Here is a 25,159-nt window from a genome sequence, read left to right as displayed (position 1 = left end):
TTTTTTTTACCCCTGGGTATTCTGCGCTGAACTCTTGGAGTCATCTTTGGTGGACGGCCACTCCTTGGGAGAGAAGCAACAGTGCCAAACTCTCTCTTTTGTATACAACTTCTCTAACTGTCGATTGATGAACATCCAGACTTTTAAAGATGGTTTTGTATCCTTTCCTCGCTTTATACAAATCAACAATCCTTGATCGCAGGTCTTCAGACAGCTCTTTTGACCGAGCCATGATGCACATCAGACAATTCATCTCATCAAGATAATTCTAACCATAGATGTGTTTTATAATGGGCGGGGCAGCTTTAACCCACTCATCAGTGATTGGGCACACAAATTACTTAAAATTTTTGGTAAAAATTGTTTTCAATTGCTCTTTAAGTCTACCTAGGCAGAGGGTTCACTGACTTATTTTCCCCCCTTCTTTCATTGTTTGCATACTATCCTCATTAAAATATGAAAACCTATAAATGTTTGGGAGGTTTTAATTAAAGCAGACACTGTTTTTTCATCTGTGTGATTTTGACAAAGATCAGCTCGCATTTGATGGTGATTTTATGCAGAAATGTGAGAAATTCCAAAAGGTTCAGATACTTTTTCATACCACTATGTGTGTGTGTGTATAATATATATATATATATATATATATGTATATATATATGTATGTATGTATGTATGTATTTAAACATTTCATTTTGTACATGACAAAGCAAGAAAAATAAATGTAAAGAAAGTTTCCATTAACATTAATGCACAAAAAAAAATTAAAATTGATACCTGGTATTCATTTATGTGGCCACACATTTATAGCCACACTACTGACATTTGGTAAACAAGTGTGCCTGTGGCCTACATGACCCAAAATGGGAATGTACACTTATGTGGGTGGTTTTTATGGGGTTAAATGAATAATTCCCTTTAAATGACCAAAAAATAGTCACGTGCCCTATAGACAAGTTTCCGAGGTACTTCCGCTTTACTTCCTTATGTCTGCCTACAACTTCCGTTTTCATTTTTTTTTTTTTTTTTTTTTTTTTTTTTACAATTGACTTCAATGGCGCTGGTGCATCACTCACTAAAAACAATGAAAAACCACAATTTGGTGAAACGGCATCCTTCAGCCATCTCGACATGGAAAGACAACATAATGAAGTGGCCGTGAGTAACCACAAGTAAAATATTATCGTATTTTATTGACTCTATGGCAGTGGATGGAAACCCCATCAGGAAGCTCTGAGGCATTCCAGTACCTGCACAGCCACAAAGTTGGATGTGGCCTCATACACGAACACGGGAATTTTGTCTTCATGAAGGTGGATGTAGAACCAGGACAGTCCCGCAATGCTCCGTACCACAAACCACGCGTGCTGGTAACACCGGACGAAGATGTCGAAACTGCAGGCTGTACATGTATCGCGGGTACAGGGCGTTCGTTAGTCATGCTGCCGCTGTCTTCTGGAAGGTATGTGCTCCAAAAATATGAAACCTAAAATCTGCCGCATGAAACGACTTGTTGCCTTTGCTATTGATATTACGATGATTATTGTAATTATGTAGTTTCACAATTTTTACTACAACTACTGCTTCTGTTAGCCTGTTGCTAATCAGTAGTGTTGGATGGCACTGCATAAATCCAAGTGTTACAAGTTTTTGTTCGTTTGTTTACAGCCGGAAAACGCTGTTAGGCAAGGGAAGACAACTTGTACATTGATGGACATATATCAAGACTACATGCGTTGTACTTTGATGATGGACGGCTCGAGTCCCGGGGGCGGCCGAGAGCCAGGGGCTGGGACAGATGGTGGTTCGCCTCACAGTGGACCGTCAGCTCGATCCCGAGATCCAACAACGAACTTTTTAACTGCAGCAACTTTAAAATATGCTATTGGAGCTGGAGTTACCAAGGACAGAGGGAGAAAGCCCGTCTGAATCCCACCGAGGGTCTTGTAATGTCGGGTTAAAATTTAGCTCCCTTAAGCTCGGCCGTCTGATAGCACATTCCTCATATTCTCAACCTTCATTAATATTTTTCTAATCACTTTATAAATTGTGATTTATTGACCTGTTTGCACATGCACCAATCGTTTTAAAATAAAACAAGAAATGCGATCATGTTGTCCAAATGTTTTTATTGTGATCATTATCTGCAATAAAAAAGAATGATATACTATTTTTGCTAATATGTACATACCTTGTAGTATTTCCTTATAACACCAAAATCTGTGTCAGCCCTTCTGCATTCGGCAAATCTAATATGTGTAATTTCATCTCATTTTGGTCACTCGAGTGGCTGGCGTATCAATCTATACCTCACGTCAACACAGGCTGACAGGTTGTTATAATTTTGTCCACGAATGATCAACAAAGTAATAAGAACAATCATACAATCTCGTCTACGTCTCATCTACATCGTGCTGAATCCATTTCTGGAGATTCCGTGAGTTCCTCTGCTTTAATTTTGCAGTGTTAACTTTGTCGAAACATTGCTTACTTCAACCGTAATTCATGTTGTTTTTTTCTGAACTGGAAGTTCGAGGCAGACATCGTGAGTACCTCTGCTTTAATTTTGCAGTTTTAACTTTGTCAAAACTGCGGCACGGTGGCTGAGTGGTTAGCATGTCTGCCACACAGTTCTGAGATCAAGAGTTCAATCCCGGGCTTCGGCCTTCCTGTGTGGAGTTTGCATGTTCTCCCCGTGCTTGCGTGGGTTTCCTCCGGGAACTCCGGTTTCCTCCCACATCCCAAAAACATGCATGGTAGGCTGATTGAACACTCTAAATTGTCCGTAGGTATGAGTGTGTGCGTGAATGGTTGTATGTCTCCTTGTGCCCTGCGATTGGCTGGCAACCAGTTCAGGGTGTCCCCTGCCTACTGCCCGTTGTTGGCTGGGATAGGCTCCAGCACCTCCGCGACCCTCGTGAGGAAAAAGCGGCATGGAAAATGAATGAATGAATGAACTTTGTCAAAACACTGCTTACTTCAACTGTAATTAATGTGTTTTTTTCTGAACTAGAAGTTCGAGGCAGACATGATCCAAGATGGCGTCGCCCATAATTTGCTCAGGAAACTTGTCTATGAAGACTTAAATGTATTTGGGACCCCCCCCCCCCCAAAATAAATAAATAAATAAATAAATAGGATTGCAAACACCAGTTATATTTATTTCAATTATTTTAAAATATTTTAGTTGTTTCTGTTTTTTGTATTTTTTTATTTTAACGTATTCATGTTGATGTTCCAATTTGCAAATATGTTGTGAAAAAAATTCAATCTTGTTCAATGGAAAAAAGTTTTTTTTTTTTTTTAACCGTACATCTGAAAATAACACATTTTAGAGCTATAATTGCAATACCGTGGTATTTTTGCTTAAGGTTATTATACCGTAAAAATCTCATACTGGCACATGCCTAATCACAATATATTTATTTTTTCAGCTCTTCGAATATCATTAAAAATAAATTAGTTTTAGCTGCAGTCTCTTATTATTCCGAAAAAAGAAATCAAGAAATGACGCCTATCAAAACTTGAAGGCTGTCTTTTGGGAGACCACCCTGTACTTGTAATTTGCGCCTTCTTGAAGTCAACTCGAACACATTCGTGGCTTGACATTTGCAAATATACGATTGTATTTATCTATATATAATCTTAATTTACGAAGGGAACAAATGTGCTCTTAATTTTGAGATTTTTAGAGTTTTTTTCTTTGTTAAACAAACTTTATTCACACAAATACAGACATGGGGTGAACAATTCACATACAAACATCAAATTTACAACAACAACAACAACAACAACAACAAAATTAATAAATAAAATAGTTGGGGTTATTTTTAACACAAGCTGTACTGTTTGCAAAGTCTTTTGGTCCTCATAGCCTTGGGGTTCAAAGAAGAACTTTAATCGTCCAAATATAAAGAAAACATTTCCCCAAAAACATGAAAATTTGGTCTTTGATTAGCATATTTTACACAGTGAATGTGAAATTTTGGCAATATTAAAATATGATTCATAACGTATCTTTTATCCATTTCTGGTTCTTCAATGTTGGATAGCCCAGAAAATCTCTCCTCTCGACAAAATATGTCTAAAAACTATTTTCAATTAGGGCTCAACTTTGGAAATGATAAATTGTTCAGGTCAACCCAAAAAGATGTGAGAGTAAGTAAATTCCCAAAACAAATGGGAAACAGTTTCCTCTGCATTTGCACAAAAAGAACATAACGTATCAAAATTAATTTTAAATTTAAAGAGGGTTTTTATTTTTTATTTATTTTATTTTTTTAATGAGGGATTTTTTTCTGACGCTCCCGCGTGTGGACATGACGTCACCATTGTTTACTTTTACCGAAGCCACGCCCTCTGTTAGCAACTTGTGGCTAGCCCCGCCGCCAACGAAGCCACTTCGAGGTTCATTCTCCCGACAGCACACCGAGCCCAAGATTGTCCTCGCGTACATAAACTGGTGAGTAAAAATGAATCGAGACTCTCACAGATAAACCTTTATCTTTATGTTGATAAAAACGATATATTCGTTGCCATATCACCGTTGGCAAAACGAGGAGAGAGATGATTCCTTTTCGGTTAGCGGCTAGCTTTTGTTGTACATTGCTGTGACCCTCTAGGTTTGGGCTGCAAACACGTCCCTTATCTAGAAAGGAGGAAATATAGACTTTAAAATACGAGCTCATCCACCTATCGAACATGCTAACTCGCGGTTCCTCTTTCCTTATGTTACCACGAGCTTGATGTTGGGGTCCTCACTGGAAACCACCTACTGCAATGGCTGCTCTCGGCGAATGTCGAGCCCATTCATTTTATGCCGAACAAATCCCACATCTGTTAATAGTGAGCGACACCTTTTTGCCATCTGCTATCGTTTATTCAGTTTGATTCACATGTCGAACAGTGACTGAAATGGCATAACCTCAGAGTCAAGTTAGCTCAGCTTCCTGAATGTGGTCCATTATTCTTCTGCGAGACAGATTCTTGAACTACAGTACAGTTCAGCGTTGACAAACAAACATAACTGATTAGAACGACTGAATCGACCCTCCAACCATTACACAGTAAAACATGCGATGCTGTCACCTTGAAATGCATTGCAAGTACCGTATTTTTCAGACTATAAGTCGCAGTTTGTTTTCATAGTTTGGCAGAGGGTGCGTTTTATACCATGGAGTGGTGCGTCTTATACTCTGGAGCGATTTACGTGGGATTATTTACGGTCGGGTCGGGCCGACTTCTCTCTCGCTAACATTAAAAAATAAAAAATAAAAAAAATAAAATATATATATATATATATATATATATATATATATATATATATATATATATATATATATATATATATATATATGGCGGAAAACACAGACCAGACTGAAAAAGCAGTTTCTGCTCTTGCACTCCTCTTTAAAAGAAACTGCTGTATTTTAAGCCAAAACAACTGTTGTGTTTGATAGAACAATATGTCTATATGCTACCATAGCAGATTCATGGCGCATTAGGCCCCCAAACTATTTTTAATGTGTCCGTTTTACCCACAAAACCCCATTTACAGACGTCGCGCAACCGCGTTTGTTTCAACCAATCCATAAAACGTAGGTAATTAATTATATTTATTATTCAAAATGTCATTTTTAGCTTAGAATCATGAATTGATGTCTAATATTTCGTTTGAAAAAAAACGACTTTAAAAGTTTAAAATTACGTCGCAATGAAAAAAATGGTGTCTGTAAAAAAGTCTTGGATATCTACTTCGCCACCTGGGGTGCCGTGGCTCAGTGGTAGAGTAGTTGTCCCCCAAACCAGAGGATGTGGGTTCGATTCTCCGCCCTGATGAACTCGTCTAAGTGTCCTTGAGCAAGATACTGAACCCCACGTTGCTCCTGGTGCTGCGTCACCAGTAGGTGGATGGCGAAATAGTGTAAAGCGCTTTGAGCGCCTTGAAAGGTGGAAAAGTATTTTACCATTTACCTCATAGCTATCACTTAACTGTATTTTTTATTTTTTATGTATTTATTTTTTTTACTATCGCATTTTCTCTGATATGTTAGATGATAAATAAACAATCCAAACAAAGAAAAATGGAAAAACAACATTTAAAAGAGTAAATATATGAAAAAGAACATCTCGACCACTCCTTGATGTCTGCGATTTCTGCATCGCGACCCTTGTTATATGACCATGTTTCACCCATAAAATCACCAAAAAATCCATTGGCCATTCATAGCTGTGTCTTGACTCTCAGTGATACATGCTACATGGAGTTTTTGGATCGAAACAAGGTAAGTACGTGATAATATCTCATTAAAATCATGGCGTCTGTAATTCTGCTCTCGCGTGCTCTCACCAAAAAAACATTTTTTTTTAATAAAAATGCCCTTCTGTTCAAAACTTTTCTTCCCCCAGAAAATTTTAAAGCTTTAAAATTTTAAGCTTTCCAATGATGTATCACACATCGGACAATTTTGAAAGTTGGCAAAATTGGGGGTCTCAGCGCGGAACTTAAGTCACCTAAGTGTTTTCCGCCATATATATTAATATATTTATACTAAAACGATATCTAATGTTAAATACAATAATTTGGATAAAACAGAGAAGGCGCTGTGCATGCATGCGCAAATAAACGCAGTGGCCTCGCTCTCTTTTCAATCTTCCCCTGGGCGAGCATCCTGGTATTTCCTTTTCAATATGGAGCAGCTATAGGAGTGAAAAACAAACTAAAGACAGGGGAATTGAAAGCAAACAACTGTGGTAGGAGTGGGATATGGAAAGGATTCAAATTGATTGTTGAAGATACGGAAACCTTTGTCAGTGATGTGGGAAAATATTAGATTATGCTTTTGTGATTTATGATTGCTTCTGTGTTTTTCACTTTGTTCCCATAGTTAGGAGACGCGCTTGAAAATCTCACGAGATAACTTATTTTGCACCATAGTATTGTTTTACTACACACCTGGGTCCCATAGTTACACGCCTGGGTCCCATAGAGATAACTTGTTTTGCACCCATAATATTTACCATTTGTTGGCATCTGTTGCAGCACAGCTCATTTGTCCCATGTGAAAACCCCTTTTTCAAGAGGGCTGAACCAAAAGTAGCTTAAATGTTTGTGATTGGACGGGGCCGTGCCGCTCGGGGGTGGAAGTTGGCCTCTCCACCTCCGAGGGGTGTGTCCTTACAAAACCGGACATTTCCAGGCGACCCATGAGGTCCGCCAGCGGGTCACGTACGGATCGCCTGGCTTTGTCGCTTTGCCGCTTTACTGGAGTGTTGCTGGCTTCCCACTCACTTGTCACGGTAAGCGATTTTCATTGCTAAAGGGACATTTTGTTTTGCTGTAACGTTAACGCGAGGATTTTGGGGTTGACAAGCTCAAGTCTAGGGTCGTCGTTGACATTTGTTGATACTTGTTTGCTTGCTCTTGTGGGATTATAATCAATAAATCTCATTTATTCTGCATTTTCTAATCAATAAACATCGTCTATTGGGCAAAAGTGTGCCTGTTACTGATTCACCGCAAACCTGGAAATTTCAGAAAACAGTCGGCTTCGCTGAATGTAAACGAATGTGGCGCTTTGGTCTCATACGAGAAATATATTTTAAAAACTTTTCCAGCGTTATTTTGTTGTGTAAATGCATTTGTAATGATCATAAAAATATGTAGACTATTTAAACATTGAGAAAACTTGCGCTTTTTTTCTGCCAACTCGAGGAGATTAAGATAAATGTCAAATCCACTATCCGCTTGTTAGACACGCAAATATAAACGATATAAATGTTTATTGAATATCCATCTTACAGTTTAACTGGGAGAATTCGTTACAAAAGACAGGCTTTAATTTGTTATCATTATGCATATGTGCACCGGCATCGTCACAAACATGATCACACAAAACACAACCATGCATCGCATCCCCGCATTTCCTCCTTCTCCTGAGTCCTCACAAATAAAACATAAAATTTCATTTTTTTTCGGGTTCGTGCCTACAAATAAAATATACAATTTCGGATTTTTTCGGGCTCAGGCAAGCATATCAAGTTAATTGATCGGGCTTGGGCCGCGTCGGGGTTTAATACCCGCAGGCCAGTCGGGTCGGGCTGGATTTTTTTAGGCCCGATCTAACTTCTAGCATCATGTAATGTTAGCATACCGTACACCTATTCAGCCTGTTGTTCTCTATTGTATTTTAAATTGCCTTTTTAAGATTACATTTCTGTTCTTGGTGCTGGATTCTATCAAATGAATTTCCCCCCAAAACTGCGACTTATACTCTGGTGCGACTTGTATATATTTTTTTCCTTTTCATTGCGCATTTTTTGGCTGGTGCGACTTATACTCAGGTGCGACGTATAGTTTGAAAAATACGGTAGTTTTTGCATGAGAAAGTTTTTAACCTCACACATTGATTAGCTGTGAGTTTTTCCCCTCAAAAAGCTTTGCCACAGTAATACTGTACACTTAACTCTTTTTTTTTTTTTTATTATTGCCCAAACATTAAATTATTATCCTTAGTTCTACAAAGAGAAAGTTGACTCCTGTCTTCGGACATGACAACAGGAAACCGGCTCTTTGTCTTTTGTAGTCACCCTGATCCTGAAAGCATGAGTAAACACAATGGAAATCTTCCCTGTAAATACCGGATACGCTTTGGATGGTTTTTCATTTGCAGGAATCACTTCACTTTTTCCCCCCGCTTTCTACCAATTGTTGCAATATCCCTTTCATTCATTTCATAATACAGCTCTGACACGTCTCATGCAGGAAATGCGCTTTTCTTGTCTACTCAGTGATTAGATAGAATTGAAGCCGTATCATGTAGGTTAGGGCCAACAATCGAAGCAATTTGGCGTAGATTTAATTGTTACCTGAAATGAATAGGGAACCTTTTATTGTCACTAATTCCTATTTATCTATTATGTGATTGAAAATGACTGTTGCATATTTAACCATTGCTTTCAGTGTGTGATTTATAAGTTGGCTAACCTTTTATGATACTGACGTTCTCCTTCGGGCAAGACTGGCTGTTTCATCTGAGCTTTTCCATCTGCTTACATTATCTGTTTGCCTACTTTATTTACTTTTGTTTATGCTGCTTAGCCTTCGACTCAAGCACTCCCAAGCTGTACACATAAAAGCCTTCTTGTGCATTGTACTACCTGACACGACCGTTTATCGCACCACCTGGTTAATGGTAAATTGTTCCAGAAGGAAGATATGTTTGCACATAAACACAGACCCGGGGCCCCTGTGTTTACAGTAGCCATGGCAGCGCTCAGTTATTCAACAAATAGACCAAGCATGTTCCTCTCCCAGTTTCAGAGACTCTTTGCAACTTGCACTTTAGTTTGTTTGTTTTCTTAGTTCAAAACTGGCCGATTGTGACTGACAATGTTGATTTCTGATAACGGTGAATAAATATTGTTGCATTTTTTCCTTTATTTGATGTTTTTTTGTGATCCCTCAGGAGAGTAGCTCATAACACAGGTGTTAACCCGATGGTTCTGTTTGTGTGTGCGCCATAAAATCAAGCAAAAATTCTCAAGGCTCTCACCAAATGGATGGAATTGTCCATTTTCACTGACAGTTTAAAATGCAAAATGGCGAAAACATGCTTAAGTAGTCCTGGGGGTGTTTATGATTGTAGATTTAAAAAAAGAAAATAGAAAAAAATCATGTCGCTTTCCTTGATCAGCCGTGACCAGAGGTGTGTAGAGTAGCCAAAAATTTTACTCAAGTAAGAGTAGCGTAAGTAAAAGCAAAACCAGTCATATAAAAAAATATACTCAAGTACAATTAAAAAAGTATTCAGGAAATTGAATACCGTATTTTTCGGACTATAAGTCACAGTTTTTTTTCATAGTTTGGCTGGGAGGGCGACTTATACTCTGGAGTGTGAAATTATTGACACATTATTAAGTCATTTCACATGTTATTTTGGTGTTTTGGAGGGACACTGATGGTTCGGTAAAGTTATTAGCATCTTCTTTACGCTATAGTTATCTGATGAACTCTTAATAGCTATGTTACGTCAACATGCCGGCTGTTTTCCGAAACTTCCTGGTTCGCGGTGAATCAGTAACAGGCACACTTTTGCTCAATAGACAATGTTTATTGATTAGAAAATGCAGAATAAATGAGATTTATTGATTAGAATCCCACAGGAGCAAGCGAACACACATCAAAAAACAAGAACAATGGCAACGATGACGCTAGATTTGAGTTTGTCAACCCCAGAATCCCCGTGTTACCGCTACAGCAAAACAAAATGTCCCTTAGAAATGAAAATCGCTTACCGTGACAAACGAGCGGGGAGCCAACACACTCCGGTGAAGCGGCAAAGGAACAAAACCAGACGACCCGAACGTAATCCGCTGGCAGATTTCTACAATTTCTTAAACATCATTATTCTGTTACGGCTTACCTAGAATTACTTTAATTTATCAAACAACACAATCCCAGTATTACTTAATTCAAGTCCGCCAGCGGGTCACGTACGGATCGCCTGGCTTTGTTCCTTCGCTGCCTTACAGGAGCGTTGGCTTCCGCTCATTTGTCACGGTAAGCGATTTTCATTGCTAAAGGAACACCTGGTTGTGCTGTAACGATAACGCGGGGATTCTGGGATTGACTAACTCAAATATAGCGTCATGTTACCATTGTTTTTGCTTGTTGTTGATACTTGCTGCTTGCTCCTGTGGGAATCAATAAATCTCATTTATTCTGCATTTTCTAATCAATAAACATTGTCTATTTTGCAAAAGTGTGCCTGTTACTGATTCACCGCGAACCTAGAAATTTCGGAAAACACCTGCCAAGTTCGCATTTCGTTGTTCATGCAACATGTAGCATTATCATACTGTGCACTTATTCAACATGTTGTTCTCTATTGTATTTTTATTTTAAATTGCCTTTCAAGATGACATACCTGTTCTATGTGTTGGATTTTATGAAGTAAATTTCCCCCCAAAATTCGACTTATACTCTGTTGCAACTTATGTTTTTTTCCCCTCTTCATTGCGCATTTTTGGGCTGGTGCGACTTATACTCAGGTGCGACTTATAGTCAGAAAAATGCGGTACTCAAGTAATGTGTAACTGCTCACAATGTTTTTTTTTTTTTAATTAAACCATTGTATCTTTTTTTTTCTCCCATTGTATCTTTTTTTTCTCAGCACATTGTCATTTATATGAACTGTTTTGAATTGAATGAAACTGCATTGTACTTTAACCTATTACATGACCATATAAGGCCCCAAATATACAAAAAAAAAAACTCATTGAATTCTGATGAGAAAAATCTATAGAAGTGAACATCACCTGTCCAACTGCATGAATGCCCTCTAGTAAAGAAAACATTTCCTACCATAAAATTAAAATGATCATACTTGTGGTTTTCTGTGGTCCATTGATGCCAAATAAAAATTGGGAGAGATATTGAAATTCCCGTTTTCGACTAATGTTGACTCCATATCAAATAGTTTCATTTTTACAGTGTTTTAAATAGGAGTCTGAACCTCTTGGTACCTCACGATACGATACAATTTGCGATACAAAGCTCACGATAACGATGATCTGACGATATGGCGATACAACGATGATCGATACATTTGTAGAATATCATACAATGATTTTCTGACCAACAACTCATAAACGGAAAAACAAGCTTCTGCCGTGAATTGGAATGAGAATTGGAATCACTAGTAGACGTCCAATCCATTTGAAATGGGAGGGTGGCAGCGAATGAACGAAATTTTCATTCGCTGCCATCCCTTCCACTTCAAATGGATTGAATGTCTATGGCCGTCAGTGGCAGCCAATGCCAGGCAATGAGGTAATTTTGGGCCATTTCAGGTCATTTACCTGTTGATGTTCAGTTACTTCCTGTTGGTATTGGGGTATTTTATGGGTCACTTCCTGTTTATTTTGAGTTACAGAACAGGAAGTGACCTGGGAATCACCCAAATGAATAGGCAATGACTCAAACTCAACAGGAAATGACCTATAAATGCCCTAAAATTAACCGCAAATGACCTGTAAATGCCCTGAAAACCCCCAGTCTAAATGGATTGGGCATCGTGCACCGTCAATGCAGCCTTAGAGTTAACTGATACACTGTTATGGTGGAAGATTTTGGTAGCAACCTGTTGGTTCCTTTCTATTTTATTTTTTTAGACTCTGACACCTTTTTAAAACGATATCTGAATTCTTGGCAGGAGCATATCGATAACCTTTTGGGATACAAAGTATCACGATATATCACCATTTTGATATTTTGTCACACCCCTAGTTTTAAAGACGCCATATAATTAAACAGGCCGGCATGTTCATAGGATTTCCGACTATAAGCTTGTGGTTGGTCATGAGACTGTATTGTTACGTCTGACTGGCATAGTCGTGATGATTGTTGGACGTCTGATTGGTGAAACTGGTAGAACCACCGAGGGCATCTCTAATATCGCAATTAAAGAGGAAAAATCTAACAACTCTAATGGAGCCCAAAGTAGCGGAGTAAGATTGATGTTTCCTCTTCACAAATCTACTCAAGTAAAAGTAAAAAGTTTGGCGTGTTAAAATTACTTTTAGAAGTACTCTACCGTTCAAAGGTTTGGGGTCGCTTGGACCCCAAACTTTTGAACGGTAGTGTACATTTTCCTCAAAATGTTACTCAAGTAAAAGTAACGGAGTAAATGTAACGCATTACTAACCACCTCTGGCCGTGACACGCTTATTGATGAAATATCGTGGAAGTGAGACTATAGTTGGACAGATAATAAACAGTTCCTCAAAAAGAGTTCATTTTTGATAGTAGGGCTGCAGCTATCGATTATTTTAGTAGTCGAATAATCTATGAACTAGTTAGTTCAAATAATCGAGTAATCGGATAAGGAACATGAAAAATTAAAATACCTGAGCTGAGCCTCAAACGCTATAAAAATATTTTTTAAAAAATAAAGGATCTATGTTCAAGAAAAGAACAATAGCTAACTTACATAGCAAAAGTCCGCTAGCTTAGATGCTAAAAAACGCTAACGCTTTTTTTTATTCTTTTTTTGTACAATGCTCTTAACAAATGGTTCCCACACATATTCGCACAAAAAACTGCTAAATATACCAATAAATTAATTTACGAATGCATTAAAAAAAACATTACACAAAAAACAATCTTAACATGGAGCAGCTGGATTTAGCCATGTGAAATGAGGTAGACTAGAGGGCAGTGTATCCACCCAAATCAATAAAACTAAATGCAAACACTTTAAAAATTAACCATTACAACGCCACTATAATTAAACGAATACACGAAGCAGCAAAATTTAATTTGAATCTTTTTTTTTTCTATTCGAATACTGGAGTTAATCGATTAATTGTTGCAGCACTAGTTGATAGTTTTGAAATTGTTTATTATTCTCCAGTTCATGTGAACTGTAAATAGACACATGCATTACTAAGAAAGTACTGTGCATTAAAATTCAAAATACACTTCATTCCTTTTTCCCTGAAAACACGTTTGCTTACTGCTAATGTACAATAGAATATGCTATTTACAAATTAACGTAAATTAGCATTGCTTTTAAGTCTCAAAACAGTATTTAAAATTAATATTAACACAGAATCACCTTGAGGACATTTATAGGCATGAAATATAACACTCTCAGGCACTGCTCTTTTTATGCTGTGAAAAAGAAGGCTTTATTCTTCTACTACTGTCAATAATGTGTTACTGTCAGTGCTACTTACTGCTCCTAGCGGCCATGGCGTGCACACATTCAGGGTAATACTTTTTTTAAAATTCCTTCAATTGTAGAGGGAATTTCCTATTTGTCTATAATGTATTTTATTCATGATTGACTTTCATTGGTAATATTATTATTTACATAAAAATATTAATTTATTATTGACTTTCTTTGGTAATATTCTGTATAAAAAGTGTTGCTTATTGAATTTTTTTTTTCTTGTGGGAAAAGTGCAAATCTAATTTGTATTAATGACTCATATATTTTCTTTAAACAGACTAAACAACAACATCGAATTAGGAGGAGGCAGACTGTAATGAATCCGTTTTCATAATCCAACAGTTGTTCGTAAATACAATTCAAATCTAATTCCAAAGCACACTCTCTTCACAGTTTGAATGGGAGTTTGTTTTGAAAGCTGTTATATGAATGGCTTTATGTGTGTGGTTTCTTTATAAAAAAAAATAAATAAATAAATGAGACAACTTTACTATCTAACTATAACTCAAGTGCTAAAATGCTTCTCCAAAACACAATGCAAACGGCCACTTAAGACACCGATCAGCATAATCGCTAACGGGCTAAGCGTGCTAAGTAGTAACGTCTCATCAACAAAAAATACAAACAATACAATTGGCTTCATTTACTCACCACTGACGGAGACACACTGGATCTCACTAGGGGTGTGCCATCTTATGCACCCCATGATTCGATTCGATTACGATTCTGGATGCTATGATTCGATTATTGAACTATGATTGCGGTATTGATGATGATCGATTTTATCGCGATTATCACGATTATCGATGCATCGTACATTACTAATTAATACAGTAGCCCAAAAAAATTATGTCCATTATTTATTTAAAATATCCTAATGATGCAACAGAAACGATGCAAACATGCCCATACAACAAAAAGCTGCACTTAAGCTGCTTTTTATTATTATTATTTTTTGTTGCAAGAAAGTGCAAAAACATTAACCATTTTAAAGGGAGTACTTATTTCTCTCAATGATACAATAACATTTACACAGGTGGAATGAATTCCACATTTTCTGGAAACAAAGTGTCTTTAGAAATAAGACTTTTTTTAACCACTATACTTTGTTTTCACAGATTTCTGTACTATTTCGCATGTTTGTAGTGTCACCGCTGTACTTAATCATGGTTTCACACGTTCTGCACATGAAATACAAGTTAGCTAATTAGCTTAGCGCTCGGCGCTAACTATTAACATCTCAAAAACAACAACAATAAAGGCTAAACAGTACAAAAGGGTTCGTGTACTCACCTCTTATAGATGCACACGGGTCTTGGCAACACAATCAGGACATTTTTCAATTGAAATGCCTTAAAACTACTGCTGGACATCTAAAAGACAAGGAGCAACGAACTATCTCTCTTCCCCTCTTGCTCTAAAAAATAACTTGCGCACGAAAGCGCGACCGCCGGATTGCGCTTCTGGCTGTGCCTGTCTCATACACAAATTTATTTTCTAGTCTTATAAAAAGAAGTAAATTTCTCTCAGTAACCGGCAACATCCATCATAACGTGCCTGCGCACATTAACAGTGCCCGGGCGGCAGACGCGTCTAGAATTTCGTTCTGCTACGAGCGGCTGCCATAAAGTTATGAGGGAAAATCATTGTTTTTTAGCCTTTTTGAATCATAATCGAATCATCACATGTCGAATCGCGATGCATGTAATAATCGATTTTTTGGAACTCCTCTAGATCTCACAATACAAAAGACAGTCTAACTCTCGACACTTCGTAATATTATTACAAGCAATTATGATAGCAACCCAACCTGAGTGTAGCAGAGAACTCTCTCTCTCTAGCTCTAACCACTGGTGTGTGCGCAGCCTCACATGACACACAAACAAGGACCCAAATGAGACATAGCTGCTGGCAAAAATTGATGATCAAATTTGTTGGCAACTAATTTATTAATCGAATAGTTGTTGCAGCCAGTGTTGTTTTTGGCAGCCCTTTTAATTTTTGCTTTAGTCTGTCTTTTGGACGAAAATACTTATTAGTATTAGTCATAGTATATTTTAGTCATTTAAAAAAAAAAAATCTCATACAAATTTCGTCGAGTCTTAATCGACAGTTACTCAAAATGTTTTTGTCTGTAAAATTCAAAAGTTTTAGTCCCAAAAAAATATAAAGGTTTCCAACAATTTCGAATGAACATAGACCAGGGGTCCTCAAATACAAATATTGAAGGTCCACAATTATTTTTTTCATACAAGCATGGGTCCATTTCTTCATGTCGGTCAAGTACAAGGCTGGTCAAAGGTGGTAAAGGTGGTTTTCTTTTGACCAAACAAAAATACAGTGCACATTCTGATTAAATAAAAATAAATTGACAAAACATTTTCTTGACTTAAAATAAAAATACAACAACAAAAAATACATGCAAGTACAATGTTTACACATGTACACTAAATAATTGACTAGATCTGTCATTAAGGTGCAAACAATAACTATTGACAGTACATTTTGAAACTGTAAAACACTGCTGGACAAAAAAGAAAGCATGTGCAAATAGTACAGTACATGTTCACATGTACAGACAAGCTCTGTCATTAAGGTGCAAACATAACAATTATTGACACTAACTTTAACTGTAAAACACTGCTCAATGAGAGAAATGGCATTTGGGGGTCACAAAGCTGTTTACTCGCATCATCAGCCAGTACTTCACTGCGTCTTGTGGTTGATGAATCTGAGAATGAGATTTATTTCATTTTTGTTGTCATTCACTCATTTTCTTTCCCTTTGACCATTGCTGTCATCACTTCAGTCATACTTTTTAAAATTATTTCTCCATTAGAAACGGCTTCTTATGATTGGCCAACACCCACGACTCTCTGAGTGAGCACTCCGTGCAATTTGTTGTTGTGTCATAGATTTAACAATAACCTTGCTTGACTCTTGATATGACTGCTTTAACTTGTTAATTTCTTTCCTTCTCAATTCTGATTTAGGAGGAAACTTACCTTCAAAAGAGCTGTGCTGTTTAACATGATGGCATTTTACATTTTCACATTTAATCAGAGCAACTGTCTTTAAGCATATTACGCACACAGGTTTGGTACTTGCAGCTGGTAAAATGGATGCATGTTTGTCAGTCCATTCCGCATTGAAACGGCGATTTTCGTTGTCCACTTTTCTTCTCTTGGTCAACTTTGAGCATGCCATTTTGTTAAATTCGGTCTTCTACTGGTGGCATGTGAACTAACAGATTGCAAAGTGCCGGGTGCTACTCGTGTTTTAAACTGCTGCGGTCTGTCCACTCTAGTTTGCTAGCAGCATGCAGGCTCTCTCAGCCAATCAGTGCATCGTTGTCTTAGAGATGACAACAGAAGTGGGACCATGGAAGATATTTGACTAAAAATGAAACAGAATTTAGCGATACAATAGTAGCGCATAGCGATAGATTGGAAAGTCTACAAATAATATATATATTTTTTTGGGTTTTTTTTGGTGGGGGGGGGTGCCGTTTGCTCTGGGTCCGCAGAGAGGTGTGCTGTGGTCCGGTCATGGACCGGACATAGACAGACGAGCACATATTGTGGCATTTACAAGGACAATGCCAACTTTGTAATGAAAATACACACTCAGCATTTTCACTTAAACCCACCTGGAAGCCACAAACTGTATGTAAAGAAATGTCCTAGCGTTTAACACTGGGAAGTCTTGGATTTTGTTGTTGTTGCTATTCTTAGAGAAATTGCAAGGAATCAGTATTTCCCAGTAATTGCTCATTTACCAAACAAAACAGCTGAAGTGGGCTTTTAGCTAAATGCCATTTTGCCAATTGGCTCTCCTCTAGTTTTACTGACAAGAAAAGCCAAGTCAGTCGTCGCGGGCACTCCGGTGAGATCCCGATGTCACCCCCCCGCTCCGGCGCGGAGGCCGGTCGCTTAAGATACGGGCTGTACACCCCCGTACTGGCACGTTGAAACACTCTGGTTGGACCCCGATTGCCAGCCGTGACGTCAGGGCAGCGGGTGAAGTTTCTCGTGTAGAATCACATTAAGCAGCAGGCTCTTCTCTTGGATCATTGAAGCGCTGCCTCGAAGTCATCCGCCTTAGGTGCACTATTTCTGGCTTGGGCTCGAGCTGACAGCTGGCTGGGGCCCGACGAGTGGTGGCCATTATTCTTGCTTCATCATGCTTTTATGGCTTACGCCATCGGCGGAGTCACTTGTCACTCAAACATGTCGGAAGTAGCGACGAAGTTCGATCTTTGTGCCAAAATCATTCAATTAAATAAAAGTGCCTTCAGAACTTTTTCCCCCCCCCAAAAAAAAAAAAAAGTGCGTTCAAAACTTTTTGCACTTAAAAAAAAAAAGAGTTTAAAACTTTTTGCTCTTCAAAAAAAGTGACACTTGGATAAAAAATATATATATATTTAAAAAATACATATTTTCAAACAAAAACAAATTGTGTATTATACAGTGCTGCTCGAAAGTTTGTGAACCCCACAGCGATGGTCAGATTTTTTGTAAAAAAAACTAAAATAACCTTATTAAATGTTAAGTTATACCCAAATCCACAATACTGACATTCCAAATAATGGACTGAAACAAAAGAAATAGTTATATTGTCATTCTTTATTTAACAAAAGTGGTTGATTTAAGAAAAACTCAGATATCATGTGTGCAAAAGTATGTGAACCCCTTCAGTTAATAGGATATTGCGCCTCCTTTTGCAGAGATTACCTCAACCAAACGGTTTCTGTAGTGACTAATCAGCCTCTCACATCTACTTTGGGGGATTTTTGCCCATTCTTCCTTGCAGAACGCAGTCAGTTGAGAGAGGTTTGATGGGCGTCTGGCATGAACTGCTCGCTTCAGGTCCCGCCACAGCATTTCAATGGGATTTAGGTCAGGACTTTGACTGGGCCAGTCCAGAACACGAATCTTCTTCTTTTTCAGCCATTCCTTGGTTGTATTGCTGGAATGCTTTGGATCATTATCATGTTGCATGATCCACCTTCTGCCAAGCTTTAACTTCAAAACAGATGGCGTCAGGTTATATTCTAGGATTTGACAATATTCCTCAGAATTCATGATTCCCTGGACTATGTGGAGTTGTCCAGGTCCTGAGGATGAAAAGCAAGCCCAGATCTTGACATTCCCACCTCCATGCTTCACTGTTGGGAGAAGGTTCTTTTGGTGGTATGCAGTGTTGACTTTTCGCCAGACATGGCGGTTTTGGTTGTGACCAAACAGTTCAATTTTGCACCTACATCAGTTGATGAAAACTCTTTTTAATTTAGTCTCGACAACACAACTGTTAAAAAAACAAAAAAAAAACTACTGAATTGATTGATTAGGAAATCAGGTTGAAATAATAGAAAATTCCAAAATGTTGAGGGGGTTCACAAACTTTTGAGCAGCACTGTATATAGTCTTTGGGGGGTAGGGCAATTTTATTTTTGCAAACGATTTTTTAAATTTATTTATTTATTTTATTTTTTACATCTTTTTATTTGAACTTTTTAGTAAAAGTACATCAATCAATACATCTCAGCCAGAACAAAAATAACAGTTCGATTAATCTTATTCATGGTCATCTGGTATAAGAACAAAAAGTAAACGCTTGGACTTTTGACATAATTCCAAAGTTTTGATTGGCTGTATCGTGAGCAGGTCATTAATCTATTTTACACAGACCACGCATACATCACTAATGAAACAAGACACCGCAAGACACAAACACACAAACAAATAAAAATAAATTTAAACAAAAATAAATAAATAAAAATAACAACCAAGAAAAACACACAAAAAACATAGTTCAATAAGACCATAGGTAACATTGATATTGTAATGAAGAAGAAATAAAATTAGGTATTAACTAAACTAAGCTAAATTTAACGAAATAAAAGGGGAAGGAGGGGGTCTTCTAGTCGCTTTCTTGGGAAATTGTGAGTCCATCCAGGTAGTCTTTAAAGGGCTGCCAGGTTTTTAGGAAGGTACTTCCCCTACTAGAGAGTAGACATGTGCCGGTTACCGGTTTCACGGTTTACCGTGGTGTGAAAACGTCGCGGTTTCAAAACCACTAAAATTTTCCGTCAAACCTTAGTATGGTATTCGCTATTTTTCATGTGTCAAAATGCAGCCGAAGTGGCTTGGTGCGGCAGCGCTCACCCTTCCCGTTTGTTGCCGTGAGTGTCAGTGACGCTATTCTTCTAAACAGCAAACCCAAAAACAAACCCTCCAAACACAAGGTGTACTTTTCTTCAATTTATTGAGCTCTCAAATCGTGGTGAAATATACAAATGAATACATTTAAAACGTTATACAATTGTATTTTTCCACATGTGAGTAGGTTCAACAGGATAGCAGTAGCACCATGAAAAAGGTCGCCAAAAACAAAACACACATTTTCCTTTCAAATTCAATATACAAACTAACTAAAACGTACAAAGACGAATGTTGGCCTAGGGCCTAGGCTAACAGCAGAAGCTAAGCAGCTAAGAGCAGCTTCGTCGACGTTTCATGTCTCACAGCCGCTGAGTGAGAAACAAGCTTAAATGAAGGAGGGAGGGAAAAAAAAAGGATCGCGTCAAAGATCGCTAATTGCGAAAGGATGTCTCACTCCTCACTTTTTGTTTCAGATGAAACCTTTCCTCAACATATTTACATTTTAACTAACTTATAAAACTAACTTACACATCTTTAACTAACTTATTAACTTATGAATTCTTTGTTCTTCTTAACACAAAGGCATGACATCATGTAGAAGAGAGTTGACACAGTGCCTGAAAATGGCAGCTTCTCCCCCTCAAAAAAAGTCATACAGTACTATATATTTTTAATTTTATTTAGAAGTGTTTTTACTTTTTTATAGCAATTATTTTGTTCTTGCTCTAATATTGAGCAACTTGAGCTGTGGCTGTGGGTATAGTCTAGGTTCTATTTATTTTAATTTTATATAAAATATTTGTTATTTTTTGTTAGTTTATTTTCACATTATATTGATGTTCCAATTTGCAAATATGTTCTGAAAAAAAAAAACTGTTCAATGGAAAAAAATGTTTTTATTTTTATTTTTTTTAAACCCATACATCTCAAAATTTTGGAGCTATAATTGCAATACCGTGAAACCGCGGTATTTTTGCTCACGGTTATCGTACCGTCAAAATCTCATACCGGCACATGCCTACAAGAGAGTAAGAATCTCATCTTCTCTAGCTTAAAATGAGTCAGAACCTATTTGAGCCAGCTATTATATGATGGGGGATTTGCAAGTTTCCACTTAAATAAAATAAGCCGTCTCGCGAGTTTTTCTTTGATTGAAAATCGTTTTTTTGTTTTTTTTTTGATTGAAGCAACTTTTTCTGGGATTGAATGATTTAGACACGAATGTCCTACCCATGATATGGCCCGAACACAAAAAGGAATGTGTCAATCAAAGAGAACCGTTTCAATGAAAAATTAAGTGTTCAAATGCAAATTTCTGAGTCTTAAATATTTTTTCGTATTCAAAAACTTTTTTTCTATTATTGAATTTTTTTTTAAATTTTGATTGGTGATTTTTCTTTTGAAAATATTTTTTTTTTTTGTTTGAAGCAACTTTAGTTTTTGATTGATTGATAAAGACACAAATGTCCTAGCCAAAATGTAGCCCAAACGCAAAACTACATTACTTCAATCAAAAAAGTTGTTTCAATTAAAAAAACTTGAATTCAATTTAAAAAATGAAAAAAAAAAACCAAAGAAAATTAGTTTTCAAATGCATTTTTTTGAGTTTCAGATTTATCTTTGCATTCAAACACATTTTTTTTTGATTGAAGTGACTTTTTTTTTTGGTTGAATATATTTTGATTGAAGTGAGTTTTTTTTTTTTTTTTTTTTAATAAGAAAGACAAATCTACCTCCATAGTATTGAATTGTATTATATTGAGTTTTTTAATTTCAGTCTGCTGTTTCAAGTATTGACTGTGAAACTTAGTCCTGTTCAGCTGCTTGGACACATACTGTAGAATGGTAAATCTGAGTGTCTTTAATAGCTGGATCAGTTTTATTGTGCCACATGGGAATTTAGTGTACTCCGGTTGTGGTTGTTTGTATTGTGTTGTAAGTTCAGAGATTGGAGCTAGACAGAAAAGGGTCAGGAGGGACAGAGAGAGGTAAAGAACAGAAGGAATAGTGATACAAAAACATGATTGAATTTGAATACATACATGCTACCAAATGTAAGCAGCGTTGTGACAGGCAAAATTTAACAAGTTTAAAAATGATACGACCCAAAAAAATGTGATTTTTTTTTTTTTTTAATGGGGAAGGGGTCACTTAAACAAAAATATATTAAACGTATATATATGTATATACGTATATACAGTCCCTGACAAAAGTCTTGTCGCTTATCCATTTTGTAGAAACAATTGCTAATAACCTGACTTTTAATTATTCAATTGGTTTCAGAAATGGCTCATATGGAAGCTAAGACCCTCCCAAATGATCTTGAATGTACAAAAATATATTTGTTTCACTGAAAAAAGATTTATCATTTAATGAAGACATAAAGGTCAAATTTTGGCAAGACAAAAGTTTTGTCGCCTTCACAAAGTAGTGTGAAAATTGAACAAAAAATGTACTTCAAATACAAAAATTTGTTACATCACATAAGCGAATTAAGTAGTGGTGCTGTGAGATCCAAATTTAATATTTTGCATGACTTCCATGGGCTACGGCAAGGATTCATACAATTTATTGATGAAGTAATCAGGAACATCAAAGAAAGCAGTCTTGCATGCCTCCCAGATTTCATCAACATTCTTGGGTTTTGTATTCCATGCTTTCTCTTTCATCCTACCCCAGACATGCTCAATGATGTTCATGTCTAGTGACCGGGCTGGCCAGTCCTGGAGGAGCTTGATCTTCTTTGCCTTGAGGAACTTTGAGGTAGAGATTGAAGTATGTGATGGAGCACCATCCTGCTGCAGAATTTGTTCCTTTTTATGGTTAGCAATGTAAGAGGCAGCTAAGATTTGTTGATTTTTCACCCTGCAGATCTCTCAGGGTGCAGACAATTAAAAAAACGTGTGGCATTTGCCAAGGCCCGCAGCCTGTCAAAAGGATGGATGCTGGAAAAGTGGCTAAAGGTGGATTTTTCAGATGAATCTTCCATTGAATTACACCACAGTTACCGCAAATATTGTAGGAGACCTACTGGAGCCCGCATGGATCCGAGATTCACTCAGAAAACAGTGAATTTTGGTGGTGGCAAAATCATGGTCTGGTTATGGGGGTGTGGGAGAGATCTGCAGGGTGGAAGGCAACATAACTAGTCTGAAATATCAACAAATCTTAGCTGCCTCTTACTTTCCTAACCATAAAAAGGGACAAATTCTGCAGCAGGATGGTGCTCCATTACATACTATAATCTCTACCTCAAAGTTCCCCAAGGCAAAGAAGATCAAGATCCTTCAGGACTGGCCAGCCCAGTCACCAGACATTAACATCATTGAGCATGTCTGGGGTAGGAAGAAAGAGGAAGCATGGAAGATGAAACCCAAGAATATTGATGAACTCTGGGAGGCATGCAAGACTGCTTTCTTTAATCTTCCTGATGACTTTATCAATAAATTGTATGAATCCTTGCCAAAGCCCATGGAAGTCATACAAAATATTCAATTTGGATCTCACAGCACCACTACTTAATTTACTTATGTTATGTAACGTATTTCTTTATTTGAAGTACCTTTTTTTTTCAATTTTCACACTACTTTCTGTAGGCGACAAAACTTTTGCCTTGCCAAAATTTGACCTTTATGTCTTCATTAAATGATAAATCTTTTTTTCAGTGAAACAAATATATTTTTGTACATTCAATTCAACATCATTTGGGAGGGTCCTAGCTTTCATTTGAGCCGTTTCTGAAACCAATACGGGCGGTAATTAATTTTTTAAATTAATCACGTTAAAATATTCGACGCAATTAATGCACATGCCCCGCTCAAACAGATTAAAATGACAGCACAGTGCAATGTCCACTTGTTACTTGTGTTTTTTGGAGTTTTGTCTCCCTCTGCTGGCGCTTGGGTGCGACTGATTTTATGGGCTTCAGCACCCATGAGCATTGTGTAATTAATTATTGACATCAACAATGGCGGGCTCCTAGTTTATTTTTTGATTGAAAATTTTACAAATTTTATTAAAACGAAAATATTAAAAAGGGGTTTTAATATAAAATTTCTATAAATTGTACTAACATTTATCTTTTAAGAACTACAAGTCTTTCTATCCATGGATCGCTTTAAGAGAATGTTAATAATGTTAATGCCATCTTGTTGATTTATTGTTATAATAAACAAATACAGTACTCATGTATCGTATGTTGAATATATATATATATCTCCATCTTGTGTCTTATCTTTCCATTCCAACAATAATTTACAGAAAAATATGGCATATTTTATAGATGGTTTGAATTCCGATTAATTGCGATCAATTAATTTTTAAGCTGTAATTAACTCGATTAAAAATTTTAATCGTTTGACTGCCCTAGTTATTAGCAATTGTTTCGACAAATTGGATAAGCGGCAAGACTTTTGTCAGGGACTGTACACTCACCAGCCACTTCATTAGGTACACCATGCTAATAACGGGTTGGACCCCCTTTTGCCTTCAGAACTGCCTCTATTCTTCGTGGCATAGATTTAACAAGGTGCGGGAAGCATTCCTCCGAGAGTTTGGTCCATATTGACATGATGGCATCACACAGTTGGTGCAGATTTGTACATGCACATCCATGATGAGAATCTCCCTTTCCACCACATCCTAAAGATGCTCTATTGGATTGAGATCTGGTGACTGTGGAGGCCATTTGAGTACAGTGAACTCATTGTCATGTTCAAGAAACCAGTCTGAGATGATTCCAGCTTTTTGACATGGCTGCTGCTGTAGCCCATCTGCCTCAAAGTTCGACGTACTGTGCTTTCAGAGATGCTCTTCTGCCTACCTTGGTTGTAACGGGTGGTTATTTGAGTCACTGTTTCCTTTCTATCAGCTCAAACCAGTCTGGCCATTCTCCTCTGACCTCTGGCAACAACAAGGGATTTCCGCCCACAGAACTGCCGCTCACTGGATATTTTTTCTTTTTCGGACCATTCTCTGTAAGCCCTAGAGATGGTTGCGCGTGAAAATCCCAGTAGATCAGCCGTTTCTGAAATACTCAGACCAGCCCTTCTGGCACCATCAACCATGCCACGTTCAAAGTCACTCAAATCATCTTTCTTCCCCATACTGATGCTCGGTTTGAACTGCAGGAGATTGTCTTAAACCATGTCTACATGCCTAAATGCACTGAGTTGCCGCCATGTGATTGGCTGATTAGAAATTAAGTGTTAACGAGCAGTTCGACAGGTGTACCTAATAAAGTGGACGGTGAGTGTATAT

General features: G+C 37.4%; 1 protein-coding gene across 1 annotated transcript in view; it reads left to right on the top strand.

Moving 5' to 3' along the window:
* Positions 1–4,354: 4,354 nt before the first annotated feature.
* The window catches only part of LOC130907570 (forkhead box protein P1-B-like), a 69,535-nt gene continuing 48,730 nt past the window's right edge, over positions 4,355–25,159 (top strand). Inside the window, exon 1 of the mRNA XM_057822826.1 lies at positions 4,355–4,462. The gene's annotated coding sequence lies outside the window, so the exon portion shown is untranslated. The remainder of the gene's footprint in view (positions 4,463–25,159) is intronic.

This window comes from Corythoichthys intestinalis, chromosome 2, assembly GCF_030265065.1.
Source record: "Corythoichthys intestinalis isolate RoL2023-P3 chromosome 2, ASM3026506v1, whole genome shotgun sequence".
Lineage (NCBI taxonomy): Eukaryota > Metazoa > Chordata > Actinopteri > Syngnathiformes > Syngnathidae > Corythoichthys > Corythoichthys intestinalis.
This window is presented reverse-complemented; position numbering and strand designations above follow the sequence as displayed.